Here is a 12,367-nt window from a genome sequence, read left to right on the forward strand (position 1 = left end):
TCAGGTTATTCCTCTCATGTCATGGAGCAGTAAGGGGTATGAGATGCAGCTGCCCACAGGAACTGCTGAGAATTTGTAGTCACTAAGGCTAGAGGGAGTTAATAGCTGTGCTGATGGTAATGGAACTGGTGGATCAATCCAGCCCATGTGGAACCACAGCTTAGAGCAGTGAAAGATCTCTTGCCAGTGTAGGAGGATGTTTGTACCACCTCTGTCTTTTAAGATGCTTATCATATGTTGCCTCCAGGGAGGGTGGTTATGAGCCAGAGCTCAGCCTGGGAGCTGTTACACATCCTTTTCTCATCCTTTAGCTACAGGTGGAGCTGAGGGGCCACTTTCCAACTTAGGAAACAGTTTGACAAGTTTTGCCACCTGAAATGTCATGGATTTCTTCTTCTCCTGAATTCTCTTCATCTCCCTTAACCAAAACATTGTCTGCAGAGCTTTTTACACACAAACACACATGCACACACACACACACACACACACACACACAGAGCAATATCACTTCCCTGATTGCACTCCCTGCCTGATCCCACAAACTTCAGGGTTGATGCAATGAAAATAGTGGACAGGATTAGACGTATCAGGGCAGTGGCCACCATTGTAAAAAGAAGCCATGAATCTGGCCGGGCCTTAAATCTCAAACTGTTACCAGATGAGACAGGTTGGGATGAATGGAAGGAAAGATGCTGCATCAACTATTGCCCTGTAAATGAGGAAGGTTCATTGTGAAAAAGAGGGACATACTTATAGAATCCTTAACCTAGTGCCTAACCAAGGATAGCTATTGCGCTACACCAGTCTATGCCAACCTACCTAACATCAACAGCATGAGCACAGTGGGTGAATGCAAAACTGAATAAGCTCCATCTTAACAAAGAAACAGTTTCAGGCAAAATTTAGAGAAGATGAGGGCATTCTGCACTCCATGTTCTGCAAGATGGTCCCCAGGGAGGCATGTGTCCTTCTGCGTCCTTCCTATGGCTTCCATGTGTGGGAATCTGGCCCTGCTGGGAGACATCCAGCAGCACTGGAGAGGCTATTAGCTTCTACCTGACCCACTTTCATGCAAAATCCAGTGACAATTTAAAAAACAAGGCAAATCTTTTATGATAGGTAATTCGATTCCATAAGTAGATCAGAGCAGGGAAGCTACAGCTGCATTCAGGACTCTGTTCCCTGCCAGGGTGACAACACCAACAGCCAAGGAAACAAACACCCATTTCATCACCTGGACACTCTGAGAGAGTGCTCTCAGGTCAGGGCACTGTAGCCCAGCAGCTGGAAAGAGCCACTGGTTTCTGTCACTCCATCTTTTTCCAGGCATTGCAACTGGCATTGTCATCAGCTCCACATTAGGCCAGGTGAATTGCAAGAGGTCCCACATAGCGTAGGGGTGTTCCATGGCCTGTTGGCTGGGGTAGCAGAGGGCCGTCAAGCCAAAGAGCTGCTTTCTGAGCAGGGAGACCCGAATAGTGCGGTGCTGCTGTCTAGGTCTTGTGTTTTAACATCTAGAGATGTGTGTGTCATCTTCATTTACAGTTTTTCCTTGGTGGACTAACAATGGACTAAGTCTGACTCACTTGTCATGAAATACTCTGCTGTTAAAAGGATTTTTACTGAGTTTTATCTGAGGAAGTAACTCAGATGTTGTTTAGTAGATGGGTGAGCAATGTGGCTTTTCACACTTGGGGAAAATGGGTATTTGGGATGGATTTTTAAAGCCAAACCTCTCTGACTTTAGGGATGACACCAGTGCAAGAAGTGGGAGAGGCAGGCTCATAGATTGGGGGTTAGAGGGCAACAATGCTTCATTTGCTGTCAGGAAGCTGGTGCTTGAATGTTGAGAGAGCTGAATTGAGGGAGCTGAAAGCTCACCTTGGGGGCTGTGGCCTTCAAGGACCAGCCTAGAACTTCCAGGAGCTGCCAGAACATGACATTTCTATTGAAGCGGGTGGAGGTGCACTGGGATAAACAAAAAACACAATGATGCCTGGGGGGGGTCACAACTTAGCTCTGAAGAGCTATAAGGTGCTGTTGATACCTGACCTGAGCTGCTCTTTGCTCATCCAGGACAGAAGACCACTCTGACACAGAGCAAACCCCACTGGTGTTTGCTGAACATGCAGAAAACTTTAGTCCCTAGTGCACCACCTAGAGCTATTGTCAGATTTCCCTGTCATAGGAGCTAATCCATTCTTCTGCATGCCTACCTGATGGCCTTCAGGGTTTAACAACCCATGGCAGAGCTTGAGCTGTATCTGACACAGATGCACTCTCTGTCCCTGTCCCTGACTACTGCAGGTGAAGAGGTGTTGGCCCACAGGGCAGGTGCCCCTCTCAAAGCTTCTGTCTTGGAGACCAGTATAGCTCTCCCAGATGCAGAGGTCGAAGCCTCTGTATCTGGGAGGAGGCAGAGCTTGGTTGTAGATACAATTGGTTGTAAAGGATGTAAAACTAGCAGCATTGTTTACATTCTGCCCAGAGTGGACAATATACCTTCATCTTCCCACGCAGTTCCGCAGTCAGGGCTATTGTGTTTATTATTACTATTTTTTTTCCTCCCTATTGTTAGAAGACACAATTTCATTGTTGTTAATTTGAATCTGCTAGTTCCGGAGCATTAGGATGCTACCTGCTGACCCTCTGTTTCGATTCAAATCATACCTTTCTCCTGGAGTCAATCCCATCACAGTGACAAGCCCACTCCTGAAAACAACAGTGGTGCAATATGCAGGCTTTGACTTCACAACTGATGGGAGATAAAATTATAAAGAGAGGTAGGTGAATCATCTGCTCTGAAGCACTGATGAATACACGAGACAGATTGCAGTTCTGTGTGGTACCACAAATGAGTAGAGAAAGGGGAACAATATGAGATTCGGACAAATGCAGGAAAGCAAAATGACCATACATGCAGGTAGGAGGGGTGTCTTTTTCCACTCTTGTGTTGGGCTCTCCTGTCAGAACTGAAGCATTATGACAGTACTTTCATCCTCCTTATTTTTTTTTCCATGTCTTGTGCTAGATTCAGTGAGAAAAGAGGGTTGTTGTGGCATGAAGATGGGGACCCTTCTTTCACTGCACGGTCACCACCTCCAAGGCCATGCTTACTCAAGGCACGCATAGACTGGGGGAGGGATCAAAATAACAGACCTTCACATTAATTTTTGAAAACCCACAAAATTTTCCTTCCCTAAATGTTAAAGACATAGAGAAGATTCTCTCATTTCTCTAACAACTCTTTCCTTTGCTTCTATCACCTTAAAAAACAGGGAAATGAGCTTGCATGGAGATCTTTTATGTCTGAAAAATTGAGAGGGCTAGAAAGCTCTCTTTTTCTTTATTTTGCTTCACTTGGAAGACCTGGAAAAGACAAAAGAAAGTACTTCTTTGAATGTTTGGTTTTGTTCTGTTACTGTCCTTCAAGATATGTCCTTCAAGCTTGTGAACAAGCTTTTTGAATTTTTAGGGAGGAAACAGAGCATTCAGAAAATAAACCTACACTTTTCTGAGTGCTAGATATTATCTCCGGGGCAGGAATGCTAGATAATATCAGGAATTTTTTTAGCAATAAACCAGTGCCAAATCTGCCCAATTCAGTGAGAAGTCCAGGAGGTGACATGAACGTGGTGTCTCCAAGTGTTGCTAGAAATAAGATAGTACATACCAGAAGGCTCCTTCCGTTTGTAGGGTCAGGTCCAATTAAAAAAAAAAGGATGTTGAGAAATAGCTATGGTAAATAAAGCTGCTGTACTATTTCACAGGGTGAGTGGTTAACCACCGGCCTGAAAAGCTAGGGAGACACCTTTTTGGTCAAAATCAGCTCACCTGAGCTTTCAAAAATTTCCATTACACAGTATGAAACAGGTTATTTTTAAAAAGAGAAGAAACGACCACTGACTTTATGCTGACATCACATTTCACTGCATTGTTGTTGAAGCATGTGCTGTGGAAAAAAGGTCTACAAACCAATATGGAGACTAAACTGCTCATTCATATGTATAAAATATTTTGAAGAAACTGGATGCATCAGTTTTTCTGTCATTTCCGACAATATAAAGACAATGGACATGAGTGGTCTTCCTATGGATGTGAAAGAGGCATGAAAGGTGTGAGGGTTTCCCCCTGTCCATTGAAATCAGCCCCAGGGCAATGGGCAACTGATATAGTTTCCTTTGGAACAATTGTGGTCTGCTCACGCTGTACAAAGAGCTGTATTTCTGCAGGCTCACATAGGTTCTCAGTACCCTTCTTTGTAGCACTGGCTTTCTGTAGTAATTTAATAACTCACATTTATTGCATAACTACTATTCATATTCCATTAGATTTTGGTGGGGGTGGGGCATGCACAGAGTAGCAATGTACATTGTCATGGTTCACAAACTCTTGTGACACTTGACAAGCGAGAGGAAATTGCATTTTTCCCCACTGTAAAGCAGCTACAGAAATGGAAGGTATGAAATTAGTCAGTCTTAACATGAATTAATCAAGGAGAGGAACTTGGAGATGTCCTTGGAGAAGGGCAGGATGAGAGGCTGGACCTAGAGCTGTTTTTACCTGGTAGTACATGCTAGAGAGACAGCTCTTGTCAGTGGCAGCAGAGGGGCTGAGTACAAGAGATGGGTGAGACATAGTTAAGTACACAGTCTGGAGAGACCATGCCATTCTGAAAGCAGCTAAGACCAAGAGGTTGATAAGGTTTTCAGCACAGGGAGCAGGAGGAAGGGGAAATTTGGAAACAGCAGGTCTAAGAGAAGCTTTCTTGAGCCACCTGGTATTTCAGGGTCTTAGGGTTGTTCCCACCGGGAGATGTCCCATGGAAGCGATTCATCTGGCTCTGCAGCTTCTCTGCTCCAATGCTGTCCCTGCAGGTGTGGCAGGTGATTGACCCACACAGTGTGGGTATTCCCTGATAGTGTGGATCTGCAGGTGCCAGACTGCTGACAAACTTCCTTTGCACAGGACAAGGCTGCATCCTCCTCCCTTGCAAGCACTGCTGTGCTTTCTCCTGGGGTAGCTGTGACACTGAGACACAGAGACAATCTCCATATATCACTGGGCTGGAGAAAGAAGCATCAGAAGAGAGAAGCTTGTGTGTGCTTCCTCTGGGAAACTAGATGGAAAATGCCAAGCTGCCCTGAGGTTTAGTGCCTCTGGAGTGCTAGGAATGGTGTTGGAAGCACAAGAAGACAAGACAATTGCAAGCTAGCACATAGACAGTGACAACCCCTGTCCTTCATTCCACAGCCAGAAAGCTGCTCTTCCCTGTAACACTGCCTGCAGAATAACTGAGAACTAACAAAAAAGCCATTGCTGCATTTTTTACTCAGTGTGTTATTCACCCACCACCTTGGCTTATAGTTGTGCTTGTTTTCTCCTGTGTTCAGAGGCTGTGTTTGAGACTCTGGACAGACGATGATTGTTTTTGGTGCTGAATACAGCTTTTTGGGGTTCATGCAAGACTGATTCTATTCATGAAACTTGAGGTGACCTCTTAGCTGTAGCAATATGAAATGGGAGTACAGCTCACCTTGCAGATGGTTGACTAAAATATTAAACAGTGATTCACCATTACTCACTGTCGCATCAGCTCATAAATTTAAAACAACTCCCTTTCCTATCTTTTTTATTTAAGGAAAAATAAAAGAAGTAAAGCTTTATCATGCATAACTGTGCTAAATTGATCCTCCAGAGGGGTTGGCTAATAAACTTTTTACTGGATTCTGCCTCTTTACATTAGTTGAGAACTGAAGCTATGAGAACTGAGCAATGCATTTCTATGTTAATAGAAAAAAAACCAAAACAGGAATGATGACATCCCTGGTAAAATAAATGAGTGGAAATGTGAATACAGTTTTCCATTATATTATTTAGGAGGATGAAAATAACAGCTGAACACTGATTACAGGCCACAGAAAACAAGAAGGTGATGGCAAATTGTTTCTGTGATCCCTATTAGCTGTCATTAGCCATTGCCCAGGAAACAATCCATATCTCCTGAAATCCTCATTAAAACATTCTCATAGATTTCTTCCTGTAAACTAGGCGGATTCTTCTTTTCTTCAGCAAGCCTCTGCCCCTCGGTTGGGCACCCACTGTCTCTGGGCATTAGGGGAGTTCCAGCCCATATTTTTCTGTTTGTTTTCAGTTTACAGTAAGTTCCAGGGGCTTGGTGTTCAGAGTGCTGGGGCAGTAAATATGCAGAGTGGGAAGCAGTCCTTGCCTAAAGATTATTTGGCCAGAGAAGAGACTGGAAAAAAAGACCAATACTACCAAGGTGAGTGGGAAAGCTAGAAATTTGAACTCCTGGTTCCCAAGCCAGGACTTCCTCTGCATAGACCAGGCTACTCAATTTAACTTCCCTTGAAAGAGGAATAAGGCCTCCCTCCACTGATTTTAGCTGCTACTGAGAGCTGGAATAGTTGAATTTGCCCCAGATACAAGCCACCTCCCAAACACAGCTGTGACAGGTCAGAAAGCAGGTTCATTATCAGTGCTTGTGCCTGCTGGGACCTATCCAATGGTCTCCTGTGATTGGAACAGAACATGTAACACACTGTGTGCCTGCTTGAGAAAGAGAATTTGTTGAAGGACATCCAAGAGGATGGAACCAAGCTCTTCTTGTCTGCTGAGCAATAGACAAGAGGCAACGGGCAGAAACTGATGCACAGGAAGTTCCTCCCTAATATGAAGAAGAACTTCTTTACTGTGTGAGTGACTGCACACAGTAACAGGTTGGCCATAGAGGTTGTGCAGATACTCAAGATAGTCCTCACTGGAGATATTCAAAACCATCTGGACACAATCCTGTGCTATGTGCTCTAGGATGAGCCCACTGGAGCAGGGAGCTTGGACCAGATGACCCACTGTGGTCCCTTCCAACCTGACCGATTCTGTGATTCTGTGATTTGCAATATGTCTACTAATACAAAAATTCAGTACTTTTGCCATATTGTGTCATCTCTCATCATCCTCCAGTGGCTGTAGCACTTGCTTTTCAACATCAAGTAGAATTTAAGTCCCATTTTTAAGGATTATTCTGCTGCTATGAGTGAAAGCTGGTGGGACCATAAGCATCTCTGGCCTGCCAGGATGTTGTTTGCTCTCTCCTTTAGCCAAATAAAAGCAGAGAGAGTCAGCCTAAGAAAGCAGCATATCATGAGCTCTTTCAGTGATCAGCAAACACTTCTGAAAAAGAATGATGACAGAAAAGCACTGGAACTAACAGATTTGAATAGTAGCAGTGAGACGAACAGAGTGAAATCAAAGTTGCTCCCTTTCATGTCAAAGGAGAGTCCCCAGCTTGCACCTGCTCTAGGGTTTTCCTGACACTGTTTCCTGTCTCATGCAGGAATGAAGCCAATGCTTTGGTCCACCAGGCTTCTCATGAGCTATGAAATTCTGCCATGAGACAGTTGCCTTCATTGTCTTGTGTCGCTTGCTGTCTTGTAATGAGTGTTGCCCATCAATCAAGTTTTATCGTAGAGCCCCCATGTTGTTCGTTGTCTCATCATGTCAGTAAGTCCCATGCCCATTCTACGGCAAGGGGTAGACATGCCTGGTGCCTTTGCAAAGGTTGGATGAGACAGGTCCTCTGGCAACCTGGTGAGACAGAATTTGACTCACTCTGCAAAGTCCTCTGAATACAGAAGACTTGCAGTAAGGATGATGTTTGGGCATTGGAGAGGGAGAAAAACACCACAGACCTGAGGCTCAGGCTCTCCAGGGCCTCTTTCCTAGCTTTGCAGGTGAAGATGGCTTTTAATATCACCATTGTCTCTTTCCCCAGCTCCTCTTTGCAAACCATTACTGTGCTGGCCCTGGGGTTTGTTTTGAAGAGAAAGCATTGCCATGGGCTTCCAGAGAAGTTGCCATGCTGTTGAGCTCACATCAGCTGCATCTCTTTGCCTTTCCCTGTTTAGGTTCTGGTCACAAGCTGCCCCAGAGCATCGTGGTTGTGCAGCCAGTGAGTTTAAGTGCTGGACAGCGGGAGCAGAAGAGGGCGAGCAGTGGTAGTGCAAGGTTGCCCACTTCTGCCCTGCACCAACGTTCATGCTACCTGTATGATGTCAAGGATAAGAGTTTGAGGGCCATTGTAGATGTTGTCTGATGGAAAACTGTCCAGAGAATGGCATATTTGTTGATTAGATAATCGAGTATGACAGGAAAAGCACATGGTCCTTCCTCTTCTTGTGCTCTCTACCCTTAGACACCATGGCAGCCTGGGAACAGCTAGGATTTATTTTGGTGTCTTAGCCTCTGTTGTCCTGGTTAAAGGTTGATCCTGTTCAACCTTTCTGTCCCTTCAGGGTTCCTGTGAAGATTTCCTGCTTTCTGCCATAAAGGGGGCCAAAAATGCTTAAGGAAATGGCGGTTTCCCGGGCAACCACACTTAGCAATTTCATCAATTAATCAGCAGGAAACTAAGGAAGAGAATGGGAAGCAGATGCTCAGAGCAGGACAAGGCTTTGAATGATTGATGTCATCTAAGAGACAGGCAGAATTTACTCCAGGAGAGAACTCAGCCTGAGGGGCTGAGGCAACTTCCTTTGCAAAGGTTCATTACTGCAGAATGATGGCAGGGAGCCAGGAATGGCTTTCTAGGTGAATGTTCAGTCCAGTATTTAGAAAATGATCAGGTACATTGCAAAAATATAGCCAGGTTGGCTCAGAAAGGCACATGAAGACTCAAGGAGAGATGGAGCAGGAGTTATATGCTAATTTCCCCGACCACATGTGACAGTTCTCCTATGGAGCCTAATAAAAATGGATTTTTGACATTCCCCAGTCAAAGTTACAAGTAGGTCTGATCTCTTCAAGATGTTAATATCCTGCTGCGTTTGTGGTCATGATGTGTTAGCTAACCTGTCTGTTTGTTGTAATCCAGGCAGACACATCCAACAACCAGTACTGCCTTAAAATACAGACCGCATATGCAAGGCAGCTGAGGAAGAGATTGGATTTCTTCTGGGAGTCCATAGTTGGATTAAAAGCTGTAGAGGTCTTAACTAAATGTATCAGTGCTCTTGTTTAAGCCATACTGAGAACAGCAATGACAAGAGGAGGAAATCAGGCGATGATTCTCCATGTTTTAGAGAATCTTTGTTCTTTTCTTGTAACTTGATTGGAATGAAAATGAAAAGGTCTTAAAGAAGAGACAACAAAATGGAAAATGCCTTGATGAGATAGAAGTTTGAGTAACTTTGAATCCATTCTTTTTTCTTTGCTTTTAAAATATCTTTTATACTTTCTTTTTTCCTTCATGGCATTTTTCTTTAGAAGATATTGCTCCTCCCATTTCCCTCCACATTTAACAATCCAACTTTGGGGTTTTTTTCTGGTGGAAGCAACAAACTGGGCCAAATGACAAAGACAGCATTGTTAGCATCCTTTCTTCTATAAGCTGCACAGTTTTTCTCTAAATGAATACATGTGACACTGTATTCTTTCATTAACACTCTTATTTAAATGACTGCCGGAACAGAGCTTTTGCATAAATCAGCAAGAAAAAACAAACCATCTCTTTCTATAACCATTTGTTCCTTTTACCTCAGTAATAAATCCCTCCTGGGGATTCAGAGCTCATGGAATTTATCATTGATCCTTGTAATGCACATTGTGGTACTGTATTTCACATGCCTGGAGTGCATCTTTCGATTAGAGCAGACATCAGCTTTCTGCTTGTAAAAGCAAATGAAAAGACGCTCTCGATGGCAACGTTGAAATGAGTATTGATTGCATTATATGATCATTAAATAAAAGAGCAAGGTTCAAATAATCAAAGTATTCATAAGGAGAAAAGCTAATCAGAAATTTTAGAACCAGATTAAATTTGTTGTCTTTTCTAGGATAGATTTATTGCCTTTACTGATATCAGCCCTATGGCTTTTCCCTTTCTGATACATTCAAAAATTTAAATACACCTTCCAGCTTGCATTATGGGTACCTGAAGATATAAGACATTTCAGCCTTTGATTTCTTTTAGTTAATTCATTTTAGGCTTTTCCTCTGGTAAGGAGATTCACAAAAAACAAACAGGATTAACCAGCTTTTCCAAAGCAAATAAGACCTTTGGTCCTTCCATGTGCAATTTTCTGTCAGGTGTCTGGGATGAGCAGGGACATGCATCCTTCTACATGTATCAGGTCATGCTGGTGGTCCGTGATGGTTCAACATTGCACATATATCAAGTCCTGTGTCAGGAAGAGGAACAAAATGCCAGGGCCTTAGCCAGGACAATCTTCACAAGCCATGCCAGCTGGCAGCTTCACTCTCCCCAGGTGTTTCCCAGTGACCCAGGAAGTCTTTTCTCACCTACTCCAGGAAGTCTTTTCCAGGTGACGACTCAAGATTTCAGCCAGAAAGGGATGATGTAAAAAGCAAATGAATAGGTCTCAGGGATATTCCTTAGACATGAGAGGTCGGGAAGGTGCTTCCCTGAGGCATGGCCCCTTTTACTGTGGCAGCTCAGCACTTTGATTACCTTCCCTTGCTTCTTCTTACGGTGTCTTTCATCTGGTAAGCAAGTAAAGAGGAAAGTTAGAAGATCACAGGCAATGTGATCTCCCTGGGCACCAAAAAATGCCATCAGGCATATCTTCATCCTGCTCAGCTGCTGTCTAAACCTTGGGAGAGACATGAACTAGGCAAGGGTTTGGTTCCTCCCCTAGCCAATGTGTTGCCCTGGAGTCTGTTCTCTTGCCTCTGGGTCAGGCCTGAGTGATGGCCAGTTCCTCGAATGACTGAGGAAGACATGCTTCCCTGGGTAAAGTAACCATCCTGAAGTAAGTCTTACACCAGACTGTGGGAGGCAACTACAGAGGGTCTTCAACCCTCCTTCCCATGCTGTCTTGAGTGACAGCCCTTGCAGTTGTGACTCCTAGACACCTAGTAAAAAGGTTTTTATTTCTTTCCACTTCTACCTCTCTTTTAAGCATCCTGCTAGGTGCCAAATGCATGACTTCTGTGTTGGTCTGCTGAAATGAGAATTGGCATGGGATAAGTGGAATTTAACATCAGACTGAATGAAGGAAGAGCAGTTAGTCGTGTGATCCTCTCTGCTCTTTGCTCTCTTGCCTCACCAAACTTTGAGGGAAATAATAGAAAGTAGGAAGGCAGCAGATCTGCACTGAGAAGGGCAAAAGTATTCATCACAGGATAAAATTTGTCCATCCCAAAGCAAAACCAAGCTGCACTCCTGCAGCAATGAGAGAGGGACTGAGCACCTTCTCAGCACGCTGACACAAGGCTGATGAACATTGTGCTGCTTGGAGCAGAGTGCCAGCTGAAACTGTAGCTCCAACCAAGAAATTCCCAGGGGTAACCTGCCAGACTACGACACAAGTTTACATAAAATGTGTTTGCTCCTGCCCATGAATAATTTCCAGAAGCCTGACTGTAAGCTGACACTGCTTTATTAATTGGACTGTGCTAATTATAAGCCACCCCGGCTGGAGAGTAAGGAGAAGGAGTGGTGTGCTCTCTCGGGCACTGAGAGCCTTGTGACTGGCTTAGTTTCTGTTTAGCAACAAATCTTTTTGCCACAATTTCAGACTGCGGAAGCTGAAAGTCCTTTGTGCACAGGAAAAAATGTTAAGGGTCAGCTGTGGTTAACCCACAGATAACAGTAACAAAAGCAAGTATGTGTCCATCTCAATGAACTGCAGAATCATTACACATTCCTGATGGGGGCTTGTCTCATGCTGAAAACTGGGGTGTCACAAGAAGAGGTGACAGACGCACACTGCAGAAAGGTGACGTATTTTGTTGTGTGCTGCTTTTGTGATGATAAGGTTCTCAGAAGAAACTCTTGTCTTCACAGCACAAGTTTGAAGCCCCTCCTGATGAGCAATGGACAAACCTGGCTTAACCCTGGCATAACCAAGGTCAGAAACACATCAGAGAGATGCACTTGTGTTCACTTGTACCCACCACCAGTGTAACCAGGAATACTGCCAGAAGGCTCCAAAATTGCTGAATTAAATAAACTTCAAGAATCTCTCTGATTTCCCGAGAAAAGTGGTGTGTCTCTATTTCAAGTTGGGTTGGGTTTTTTTGCTGCTACTCAGTGGGGCCTTAAAAATACTGAGCCATTTGTTGTGATCAGACACTAATGGACTGTTTAAATTAAAGAACAATGATACTGGTCAGGTGGCTTTTTTAAATCAGAGGATCTGTCCTTTGGAATATGTTAGATGCTGCTTGCTTCTGGAAAGTCATGAAAAGCAAGCATGAGAGCAATTACACTGGCTGCACATTGCCTGCATGGATGTGGACCGCCAGCTGGGAAGGCCTTTGGCTGTGGTTCTGTACAGCGCTAATGACCTGGGCAGCAGTTTTATTTTCTTCCCTGAGAGAGCTG

The 12,367-nt window shown here is 44.1% G+C and overlaps 1 long non-coding RNA gene across 1 annotated transcript; it reads left to right on the forward strand.

Moving 5' to 3' along the window:
- The first annotated feature begins 6,159 nt into the window (after positions 1-6,159).
- LOC135413848 (uncharacterized) lies at positions 6,160-12,022 on the forward strand. Its single transcript, XR_010430433.1, has 2 exons — positions 6,160-6,283; positions 11,828-12,022. It is a non-coding gene; the product is annotated as an uncharacterized LOC135413848 (long non-coding RNA).
- Positions 12,023-12,367: the final 345 nt, after the last annotated feature.

This window comes from Pseudopipra pipra, chromosome 4, assembly GCF_036250125.1.
Source record: "Pseudopipra pipra isolate bDixPip1 chromosome 4, bDixPip1.hap1, whole genome shotgun sequence".
NCBI lineage: Eukaryota > Metazoa > Chordata > Aves > Passeriformes > Pipridae > Pseudopipra > Pseudopipra pipra.